The 12,566-nt window shown below is 42.4% G+C and overlaps 1 pseudogene; it reads right to left on the bottom strand.

Annotated features, from left to right (window-relative positions):
- Positions 1-5,785: 5,785 nt before the first annotated feature.
- LOC146012805 (U6 spliceosomal RNA) lies at positions 5,786-5,851 on the bottom strand (annotated as a pseudogene).
- Positions 5,852-12,566: the final 6,715 nt, after the last annotated feature.

Raw genomic sequence — 12,566 nt, forward strand, 5'->3', positions numbered from 1 at the left:
CAAGATCTTGGGTATGTGTTCTGATTAGATCACATATGAGTCCAGAGATCTTGGGTTTAGGCTTTTAAAGCAAGGGGGTGTGGGGTCAAACTGGATGATCATTGAGTAAGGGAAAGGGGCCGGGGCATCTCTTCATTGGCTCTCAGCTTCACGGGAACATCTTCCTGTTCATGAGAGTATTGTCCGAGCCATGCAGTCCTTTGTCTTGAGGATAAGGGGAGAACCAGTTTCTACTGGATTATAGTTTATTTTTCCTTTGTTTGATGTCTTCACATGTTGAAACAGGAGATAACACAGTCCGACTATCTCTAAAGTCATGTATTGTGATTGGTTCACTATACTGACCTTTGCGACCGTTGACGGCAATTGTAACAAGTTAAATCAAAACTAAGTCTGGATTTACACTGAGGGTTTCACACAAACATAAAGAAACAAGAGGGGACCTATCATTAAGAATTAACCATTAATGTTTCACGTCCGAATTGGTAGTTACGTTTAAGCTACTGAGACGCAAATGGCGTACTGGAATTGCGTAGAGGGCGATCGTAATACCTTAATGGAGTAGAGGTGCAATTTCGACTTCCACAGTCCACCCTTTGACAGTCAAATAAAACTGTCACATTTCACAATACCTGGAGACGCATACAAATAATTCATAACTCTAATATATTGAGTTACATAATTATACAAAGAAGGGGAATAAACCGTTGCACGCTATGTCCAATCCTAGATTATGGATAAATGGGGAGCACATTTACCTAACAATTTACTCAGGGGTGATGAGGGGTAATGATATACACATTTTTGGGACAAAACTAAAAACAGGGGTGTTTACATTTATTTCCATTTTCCAGATATGTAGAAAGTAAGGAGGAGTCCTAGGGACCCTACTGCACTACTAGAAAGAAGATAGAAGAAAACTTAAAAGAAGGAGGTATGGAATAACGAGAGTAAGGGAACAAAAACAGACATGCATTTCTAGGTATGGTATCCCTTACTGGATAATGGTCTCTATTTGTGGATTATAGTCAAGTCCTGAGTCTTCCGTGGGACCACTTGTCCTTATAATCATTATTTCAGTATGTTTCTTTCTATCCCGGGTTACCCACTGCATACATTTAAATAGCAAGCCGAATAATATGATGACACCACTGACACAGAGCAACAGTTTCTCTATGTTGTCAATGATCTCCTGCGACCATTCTTAAACCAATGCATTGGGCTCTCCCAGGAGGTCCCTTTTCTAATCCGTTCATAACCTCTTGTACAGAACCAATTCTTTTATAGGCTTGTAGCTCTTTTTCGGTGTATCGGAATGTGTCATCATATGTCTCCATTATGTTATCCTTCATGTCTGTCAATACTTGTAAGTATTTGAAGTTAATTATTCTCCTGGCAGTATGGGTGATATCTAATGCGAGGGGAATTTGACACCTGAAGGTCTCATGGACTAGATCTGAGGCCAGAGGTTTCTTTCTAATACTCAGATCTCTTCTATGGAAATAGTTTGGGTGGGTATGAGTATAAGGAGAGGGTATACATTTATGGGTTTTTACCATTGAGTCATGTGTAAGGGTCATCACTTCACCTAAACAACACCATCCAATATGATTCATAGAGCACATTTAGATGCTCGCCTGTCACAAATAAAATAAACATTATCTGGAAGGAAGATGAGGTACAGAGAATTTCATAACCTTGTCATACAATATCCACATTCCCATTCCCTCCTTCCCGACCTGACTTGCACAAGGGTTCGGCTGTATGCACTCTACCGGCCATAGTCTTCTTCTGTTTCACCGATAAGATATGTTTCTTAATCTATTGACTCTCCATCTGATGCTGCGGGTAGGTTATCGTCTGATTGTACTATGTTGCTTCCCATGTCCCTTGTACCTTTGAACTAATGTAGAAGTTCCAACATATAAGGGACTTGTCTACCAGATATGGTTGCAATCTAAGTGCAGGAGACCTAGTGCATATGTATTTCTTATGCAAGGGTCTTCCTTCGCTTAGATTATGTATGTCAGCCAGAGTTAGAGGGTATGGGATTAGATCCCTACTACTCCATTTCTGGGGTACTTGCGAACATACTCAACATTCTGTCTGATTTAAAACTCTTCCTACGAGTGAGTGATACTAGCCCAAAGGATGTTGCCTTACATCAGCTGTCAAGTTATGTTGAAATGTGTGGATACAAGTTTACTCCATATCAGGGCTAATACAAATACAATATTCATCAGACGACAACCCATCACATCACCTTCGCCATAAATATTCTTCAGACTCCTTACCAACTCCAGGGTCGAGCAAAGTATCAGGACTACTTTTGGATCCTAACATGGCTTGATTATGATCCGCCAATCTACTGTCAGAACTCCGCCTCTCCTTATCCACCCCTTAGTAGCCACGCAACACCTTGGTGAGAAAAGAGATGAGAAAACAGGAACAAAGTAAGCCTCCGACCTTTTCATACCCCCACTATCCACGTCGGCGTGGAGTTGAATTTATGTAGTGTGGCGAGCCCGAAGCGAGGCGAGCCCCGTGAGGGGACGCGTATTACTTCACAGGTATTACGCGTCCTCTCGCGGGGCTCGCTGTGCTTGCCACGCTTCGGGCTCGGTGGCTCGCTGCGCTCGCCACACTATATAAAGTCAACTCCACGCCGACGTGGATAGTGGGGGTATGAAAAGGTCGGAGGACGCATACACGTTCATCGTGGGGTGGTGCTAATGATGGGGGGGCATTTTACATACAAATTACCCATCAGGGTGGGTATACAATCAAAAATCGGGTCCATTGGGCCATTTAACATTGTTCTCTATGTAAAATCGGGTCCATCGCATCGGTCGCATTGTATGCCATTATAATGGCATACAATGGACCTGATTTTACATAGGAATTTAACATTGAATACAATGCATTCAATGTTAAATCGCGTTGGTAGCATCGCATAACTTTAGTTAAGGCATGCGATGGATGGGATGGACGCGATTTTTTAATTGTCAGGGAAAAGGCTAAAAATAGCCCAAAAACCAAGTCGGTCGCGTCCATCGCATACCTTAACTTAAGGGATGCGATGACCCATGACGGGCGCCGTGCTAGGAAACAAGTACCCAAAGCTTCTAGTGATACTTCTTTTTCGTCGCTTCTAGCATCAACCACTTCCGGATTTTTGACCTTTTTACAACAGGAGGAATGGATCCAAGTTTCCTTCTCTGCAACCTTTACTGACGTGGTGCTGATCAATTGTACTTGGTTTGGTCCTTCTCACCGATCTATCAAACAACTTGGGCATAACAAATCTCAGGGTCTAGGTCGACATAGGAAAAGGTCGACATGGTTCTAGGTCGACAGGTCATTAGTTCGACAGGTCATTAGTTCGACAGTGTCTAGGTCGACAGTCAAAAGGTCGACTGTTTTTAGTTGGTTTTTTTTTAGCCGACTAGGGACGCATTGCGAGCGCAGCTGTATTTCATGCCCTACCATCCACTAGGGTGTGGTGGGAGAATAGAATATTGTGCCCGACGCATTGCGAGCGCAGCGAGCGATGCTAAGGGATGCGGTACACTTTAAACTGTGCCCATGTCGACTGTGTTGACATTCAGGGCAAAAAAACAGCAAAAACCACCTTTCACTGTCGATCTAGATATTGTCGAACTAATGACCTGTCAAACTAATGACCTTTCAATCTAGAACCATGTCGACCTTTTCCCATGTCGACCTAATGGTGTCGACCTAATGACTGTCGACCATCATGCTGCAGACCAAATGATCCCAACCCGATTTGCAAGGGCAAGTTAATAGAATTTACTCCTAAGGCTGGGCACACATCTAAAAGACTGGCAATCATGCCAACGTTCTCTTAGCACTGGACCATCACATATTCTGTGAATTAATGTTTCATCATTTACTATAAACACACAATGTGCTTTAAATGACCACACAGCAGGGTTAATCTTCTGTGTTGTCCTCAGGAGTGTGCAATTCTACATACACATTAAACGATTGTCACATTTTGGCATGCCAATATTACAAAGTGCAAAGGTTTCATTCTAATGTGTAACCAGCCTAAGTGTCCGCAGCAGAATAAAAATGGATGGGGATCAGAGAGCAGAACCCAATGGCTGCCTTCCAGGGAAGACGCACTATATCAGGCATGTCCAACGTTGGCCCTCCAGATGTTGTGAAACTACACATCCCAGCATGCTTTGCCACAGTTTTGCTATTAGAGAATGCTAAAACTATTGCAAAGCATGCTGGGATGTGTAGTTTCACAAAATCTGGAGGGCCAACGTTGGACATGCCTGCACTATATGATGGAACAAGCACTTCCACGGGATTGGAAACATTTCTGTTTGCTAACTGGGATCTGGATGACAGGTCAACAATGTCTAGGTTGAAAGTCAATAGGTTGACATCAAAATGTCGACATGCACAAGGTTGACTACACTAATTGGGGGTCCACGTGCTTAGCTGTCAACATTGACACCAAAAAAGTGAAAAATTCTTGTCAAACTTTTACATGCCCTTTTGTCAATGTGACGCTTGTGCATGTCAACCTATTGACTAGGGAAAGCCATCGTATCGCGATGTTTCTCTACCATCGATGTTTTTGTCTTGAGGGTAGTAGTTTTGGTACTTGTGTAGTTTCACGGCGCCAGCATGGCGCCGTGCTACTTCCGGGTTCTACACTCGCCACGAAATATGTCAAAAAAAGTAACTGAACTCCATGCCAACATGGATAGTTCATACCCCCACTATCCATGTTGGCATGGAGTTGATTTTAAATAGCGTGGCGAGCGTAGCGAGCCACCGAGCCCGCAAGGGGACTCAGACGCACGGCGCCATACTGGCGCCGTGGAACTACACAAGTACCGTAGTTTTATTATTCGATGGCGGCATTCAGATATTTGTCACCATGGAATAGTAAACATTTGATGGTCCCGCCACCAGCCAACCACGCTGCTTTGCTTCGGTGCATGTGTGGCCGTGCTGAAGATGTTTGCGCATGCGCTAATCAAATGATTTTTTTTCTATTATATACTTTTGATGCGATGCTCAGTGACCACTGCATGGAGCAGTCCAACCTTATAGAGCTGCATAACAAGTGAAGCCTAGGCCAAAGTTAGGGCCTGATTGTATTGGATTGTATTATCGACCACACTTAGGTCGACAGTCATTAGGTTGACACCGTTGGGTCGACAGGCAGCAAGGTCGACAGGGTTCTAGGTCGACATGGGTGAAGGTCGACAGGTGTCTATGTCGACATGGGTTTAGGTCGACAAATGCGTTAGGTCGACATGGGTTAGGTCGACAGGTCGCAAATGTTTTTTTACCCGAATGTTGACCCAGTCGACATGGACGTTGGAAGTCAATAGCAGCCCCTCCTATCGCTCGCAATGCTTTGTGCTCGGCACACTATTTTATTCTCCCGCCACGCGTGAAAGGGCATGAAAATACCGCCTGTCGGCACATGTTGGCTCAAAAAACAGTGAAAAGACCCATGTTGACCTCGCGACCTAACCCATGTTGACCTTGTCCTATGTCGACCTAGACACCTGTCGACCTAGTGTCCTGTCGACCCAGCGGTGTCGACCTAATGACTGTCAACCTAAGTGTGGTAAATAATACGACCGTATCCCCCTGATTCTTAGTTGAACAAGTGTTGATGCCACATGTAGTTGGATGATGTTTCAAGTCTGCTCATGCTTCACAAAACAGTACATGCTTCTCAGTTGTTTTCGCTCAATGTTATCGCTGAGAGACATAGAACAGAATTAGGTCCATGCGCAGGGGCCATGCTAATCTTCTCTTTATCGTTCCAGTTTTATATGTGCTCCTGAACTACTGTTACCACCCGTCCGGGATTAGTCAGGACGGGTGGTGTTCCCGGACTATGCAATGTCCGGGAATCAGCCTGGAGTTGGGGACAGCTGGGGAAAAGAGAGTGGCGGCCAGCCTAGCTGTATTCAGAACAGGTCCGTGGCTATTTTAAATCTCGCACTGGCTGGCGTGCCAATCGGAGTTTGCAATCCAGCAGCAAATCAGGTGCGGCAGTGGTGGCTCCTGATTGACTGTCGAACCTTGAGCTCCGTCCCAGTGCATGATGGGAAATGTCAGAACACAGAAGCAGTTTTAGCCTCAACCCATATCAAAATTGGCAGCGGCATTAGCATAAAACCATAGGCGTGTGCGCAGCACATTTTATTAGAGGGTGCACCGTCAAAGGGCACCACCTATTGAGTGTGTCTAACACCATCCATTGGGTCATCTATTGGCACTCCCTACAATATAATACGTCTCTGGATGGAAGACACAGGTAGGTAGTGATATAACAATGGTCAAGTACAATTAACAATGCAAAACACACATAATTGATTGGGCACTTCTTTTAATGGAATACAGTTCTGAAAAGCAAAAGCCTATGGTAAAAGGTATTGCTAGCATCAGGGATGTGTTTATAATGGTGGGCACAGCATTAGGGGGTACCTGTGCATCCCTAACACTCACTGTGCGCACGCCTATGCATAAAACACAGGTGCAGCTGTGGCGGATTTGATACGAAATCCCGGCGGTCGGAATCCCTGCATTCAAAATCCCGACCGCCGAAATCCCGACAAGGGGGGACATGGATCGCCCCCCCTTGCGGACTCGCTGCGCTCGCCACGCAGTGGGCCTGGTGCCTCGCTACGCTTGGCAAACTAATTTATTCTCCCTCTATGGGTGTCGTGGACACCCATAAAGGGAGAAAGTGTCAGGATTTTGGCGTCGGAATTTTGAACGCTGAGATTCCGACCGCCGGGATTATAACTGCATCCCGCTGTGGCAAAAGACACAGAAAACATATTAGTCCTGCTCACATTGACTCTCTCGACAACAAATTAAATATTAACCTAACCTGAGTAAACTAGCTTTTATTTCCGAGCTGCCACTCTTATAAATGTGTATTTTTATGAATAGGGTGGTAATATTCTAGATATTGTTTTGGCTTACAATGTTTAACGCATGACACCCAAGGAGAAAGACATTGCTCATATTAAGGAGTTAATTAGATACACAGCCTGAGAAGGCCAATTGTGGTGTGTTTTACTTTCTTTTTTTATTATACTTTAGAAAGGGAGGACCTAATATTAAGGATTCAACCAGACACGTGGCCTGAGAAGGCCAATCGTTGTGTGCTTTATTTCTTCTACGTCTTCCTCACTATCCTATCAATATTATGTTTTGAGTGTAAAATTTCTGATAAATAGGTGATGGCATTGATGTTTGTTTTGCTGAATATCTAAAAGAGAGCTGGGAGATTCATTATTATGGACCTAACCAGAAGGAGGGCCTGAGAAGGCCAATCGTTGTGTGCTTTATTTCCTCTCCGTCTTCCTTACTATCCTATCTATATCATGTTTTGAGTGTAAAATTTCTGATAAATAAGTGGTGGCATTGATGTTTGTTTCGCTGAAGATCTAAAAGAGAGCTGGGAGATTCATTATTATGGACCTAACCAGAAAGAGGGCCTGAGAAGGCCAATCGTTGTGTGCTTTATTTCTTCTCCGTCTTCCTTACTATCCTATCTATATCATGTTTTGAGTGTAAAATTTCTGATAAATAAGTGGTGACATTGATGTTTGTTTCGCTGAATATCTAAAAGAGAGCTGGGAGATTCAGTATTATGGACCTAACCAGAAAGAGGGCCTGAGAAGGCCAATCGTTGTGTGCTTTATTTCTTCTCCGTCTTCCTTACTATCCTATCTATATCATGTTGTGAGTGTAAAATTTCTGATAAATAAGTGGTGGCATTGATGTTTGTTTCGCTGAATATCTAAAAGAGAGCTGGGAGATTAATTATTATGGATATAACCAGAAAGAGGGCCTGAGAAGGCCAATCGCTGTGTGCTTTATTTCTTCTCCGTCTTCCTTACTATCCTATCTATATCATATTTTGAGTGTAAAATTTCTGATAAATAGGTGGTGGCATTGATGTCTGTTTCGTTGAACATCCAAAAAGAGCTGGGAGATTCATTATTATGGACCTAACTAGAAAGAGTGCCTGAGAAGGCCAATCGCTGTGTGCTTTATTTCCTCTCCGTCTTCCTTACTATCCTATCTATATCATGTTTTGAGTGTAAAAGTTATATGCCAATTGTGGAATATATACGAAAATCTTAGGATTAAACTAATAAGGACATCTGATAAATAGGGGGTGGCATGGATGTTTGTTAAGCTAAACATCCAAAAAAGAGCTGGGAGACTCATTCTTATGGACCTATCCAGAAAGAGTGCCTGAGAAGGCCGATCGCGGTGTGCTTTATTTCTTCTCTGTCTTCCTTACTATCCTTTCTATTCTAATATTGAGTGTGATATATATGTACGGTAATGATGGACTGGGCAGGATGGAGATAAGCTTAGAAATGAAGATTATAGGCCCAAAAGTTTATAAGCTTGGATAAAGTCTCTTATTAGAAATATATAATTTTTATTTTTTTTTTTTTTTTTTTTTTTTTTTTCTTCTTTCCTTTTCCCTCCACCAGGGAGAGGAGATCAATGTATCTAGAAAAAACGGAGGGAGTACTAGTATGCTAATGATAGAGGTGGGAGTTTGCTCTCATAGCCCCTGTACGGGATAGTAAGTGTAGCTATCATGGGTAGGGAGCTAGGTATTCCTCCGGGTCGAGGTTATACAGGGAGGGTTAGGGTGGGTAACGGGGGGTATATGTCTGTAAAAATAACGAAAGAAATTGTAAACCAAGTCACATGGTGCATATTTAAGGCTGCCAAGAATTATGTAATAAATAATTGCTTGCTCCCTTAATTGATATAAGAGTCTATGAGTTCTCTAAGAGTGGGAAGGGGTCGTATTGATGTCAGGCTCACTGCAGGTTTCAGGTATAGGGGTATACCCCAGAAAATACCCTACTGGATAGCAAACGCAGTAAGTAAATATTCCCATGATTTGATATATGGCTAGGCGATCGCAGGGATTAAGCTTTATGAGCTGGAATGTTAGGGGCCTCAATAATAAAATCAAAAGATCATTAGTTATGTCCCAAATACGTAAATATGCGGTGGATATTGTCTGCCTATCGGAAACACACTTGCAAGGAGATAAGGTCAAAGCGTTAAAAAAGCCATGGATAGGGTCGATGTATCACTCAACCTTTACCCAAAATGCTAGAGGGGTGGCAGTTTTGGTAAAGAAGTCAGTAAACTTTCGGGTGGAGAAGAGTAAGATCGACCTCAGGGGCAGATACGTCTTCCTTAAAGCCATTCTAAATTACAAGCCTATATATATTTTGGCAGTATATATACCACCCCCATACAATAACGAGGTTATGTGTGATCTATTAGAATTTACATCGGACTACCCTGAAATCCCAGCGATATGCATGGGCGATTTTAATAACGTAATGTGTAAAACAAATGATAGGTGGAAAGAGACTGGTGCAAGAATGCCTATAGTGAATAAGATCATTCCCACTGCTTTTTCAAAATTAGTGGGAGAAATGGGACTGGTGGATATATGGCGGATAAGGAACCCAGAGGTAATGCAGTTCTCATGCTACTCATCTACACATAATACCTTTTCACGATTAGATATGGCTCTAATATCTCCCATATTGATTCCAATGGTTACTGAGATCAAATATTTGCCACAGGGAATTTCGGATCATTCCCCCGTGATATTAAAAATAAATTTAAATTTGGATCACGGAGAGGTGGCCTGGAAGCTGAACCCCTTTTGGATAGAATTAATGGGAACAGACAATGAACTTGTACCCGAATGGGAAAGATATGTGGAGGATAATAGACCATACCATGATATTAACATCAAACATGATGCTTTAAAAGCAGTCATGCGTGGAACATTTATTAAAAAGATTTCGGAAATTAAAAGAAAAGGTAAAGAAGAGGAAGAATATTTAGAGAATAAATACCAGCAGTCAGAAGTAGAATATATAAATACTGCTACAATTAGTGCTAGAACTCAACTACTAGACGCTAAACGTGAATGGCTGGAGTACTTATATAATAAATCAAACAGGCAGCTTCAATTTTCTAAACATAGGCACTATTATCAGACAGATATAGGGGGCAGTCAGTTGGCATTTTTGGCCAAGAAGGAAAGTAGCAACAATATAATCCCTAGTATTAAGAATCATCAGGGTAAAACATGCTACACGGCAACAGAGATGGTGGAAGTGTTTCAGAAATACTATACCGCTCTGTATGATTCTGGAAGTACGATGGACACCAAAGAGCTAGATGAATATCTAAGTCAAATAACTATGCCCCCTCTTTTGGAAATAGATGCCCAGATGCTTGAGGCTACATTTACAACAGAGGAGGTGAGGCTGGCTATATCCTCTCTCCCGGCTTCTAAAGCTCCAGGTAGAGATGGTATTCCATCAGAAGTCTACAAAAAATTTGGTGACTTTTTTGTTCCATATCTTACTGAACTGTTTAATGCGCTTTTAACACGGGGCTCAATACCAACTACTATGACAGAGGCATTAATTATTCTGATAATAAAAAAAGATAAGGATCCCCTACTTCCAGAATCATACAGGCCCATCTCCTTGTTAAATGTAGATGTAAAAATCCTGGCTAGAATGATAGCCACACGGTTAAATCGAGTGATAGAGACAATAGTACACCCAGATCAATCAGGGTTTATGCCAGGGAAAACCACGACCCATAACCTGCGACGCCTGTACTATCATCTCCAGAGGGAGCAGAGCCGGAAGTCGGAGGCCTTGGTTGTGTCTTTGGACGCGGCCAAGGCCTTCGACACAGTAGAGTGGAACTATATGTGGGCAGTCCTTCGGAAACTGCAATTTGGACCCCATTTTATCAAATGGATTCAGATGTTGTATGCAACACCGGTAGCGAGGGTCTCGGTAAATGGGTATGTTTCAAACCTGTTTAACCTCAAGAGGGGCACACGTCAAGGATGCCCTCTCTCGCCGGCTCTATTCTCGCTGGCAGTTGAACCATTGGCATGTTTGGTACGATCAGATCCAGAAGTAAGAGGTATACAAATAGGTGAGATAGTAGATACTATAGCCTTATATGCAGATGATATGCTGCTGTTTTTGCAAGACGCAGAGAGATCATTGAGACAAATGCTTAGAGTGGTGAATAGATTCGGAGATTTTTCAGGGCTACGCATAAACTGGGATAAGTCCAGCATATTACCCATCTCAGAACATATTCCGGAGGACCACCAATACACGCATCCACTAAGGTGGACTTCGCAAATTAAATATCTAGGTATATGGATAACCCCCTGCCCACAACGTTATGTGGAACTCAATGTTCACCCAGTGACAGCAGAATTTAAGGAGCGTATGCATATATGGAAAAAACTCCCGATAACCCTTATTGGGCGACTAAACATATTTAAAATGGTAATTCAGCCAAAATATTTATATGTCTGGCAAAATGCACCCATATATATCCCCAAAAAAGTGTTCTCAGGGATAGAAAAGTTAATAACATCCTTCTTATGGAAAGAAAAAGCCCCACGTATAGCACTAAAAACACTATGGTGGAAATTTACTAAAGGAAATTTGTAAAAAATAGGTGTATTTGTATCCAGAAATACACTCATTTTTGACATTTACTATCCCGAAAATACGGCAATTCGTATTCGTATTGATGTGCTATCAATACGAATACGAATTGCCGTATTTTCGGGATAGTAAATGTCAAAAATAAGTGTATTTCTGGATACAAATACACCTATTTTTTACAAATTTCCTTTAGTAAATTTCCCCCTATACAACTCTAAAGATCAGGGGGGTCTGGCTTTGCCAAATTTGAGAAATTATTATATGGCCTCACAGGCAGCACATTTGGCTGGCTGGGTCAATAATTCAAGTGATCCTCTGCTGCGGGCATACCTCAGGGAACAACTGGGACAATGGGATTCTCCAATTCTGTTTCTACTGTCGGGTATGTCTACGTATAGATTATCTCCCATCCTCCGACAAGCAATATTGATATGGAGACATTTTCAGTCAACTATGAATTGGATTGGGCTGGAGATTGAGTCCCCATTATGGTTCAATAAAAAATACCCAGAACTGGAGAAACTGTCATTGGATAATATATGGTCTCAAAAAGGGATAGTGGGACTGGGGCAGCTATATAATGATGGCTGGCTCAAGTCCTTTCAACAGCTGCAAATTGAATATGGTATATTGAATGAGCATTTCTTTAGATATTTGCAACTACGACACGCAATCCAAAGCCAATTCGGTGGGCTTACCATCGAAATTATTCCGTCACCGATGAAGTTAACGCTTCAGAGGCTGGGTAATTCTGGTCGGGTATCCAGACTATATAAAATCATTAATAACACACAGTGCCAACCCTCACTGGAAAGACTGAAATTAAAGTGGGAGGCAGATCTGGGCCCATTGACAGTAGAGGAGTGGGAAGATATACTGGGAACTATTAGATATGCGACGGCCTCTGTTAGATATCAGCAAATTCACTTCTACATAATGCATAGGATATATCGTACTCCAGCGGGAATGCACAGGGCTAGATTGAGAGCAGATGAT

This window comes from Crinia signifera, chromosome 6 (genome assembly GCF_055691185.1).
Source record: "Crinia signifera chromosome 6, ASM5569118v1, whole genome shotgun sequence".
NCBI lineage: Eukaryota > Metazoa > Chordata > Amphibia > Anura > Myobatrachidae > Crinia > Crinia signifera.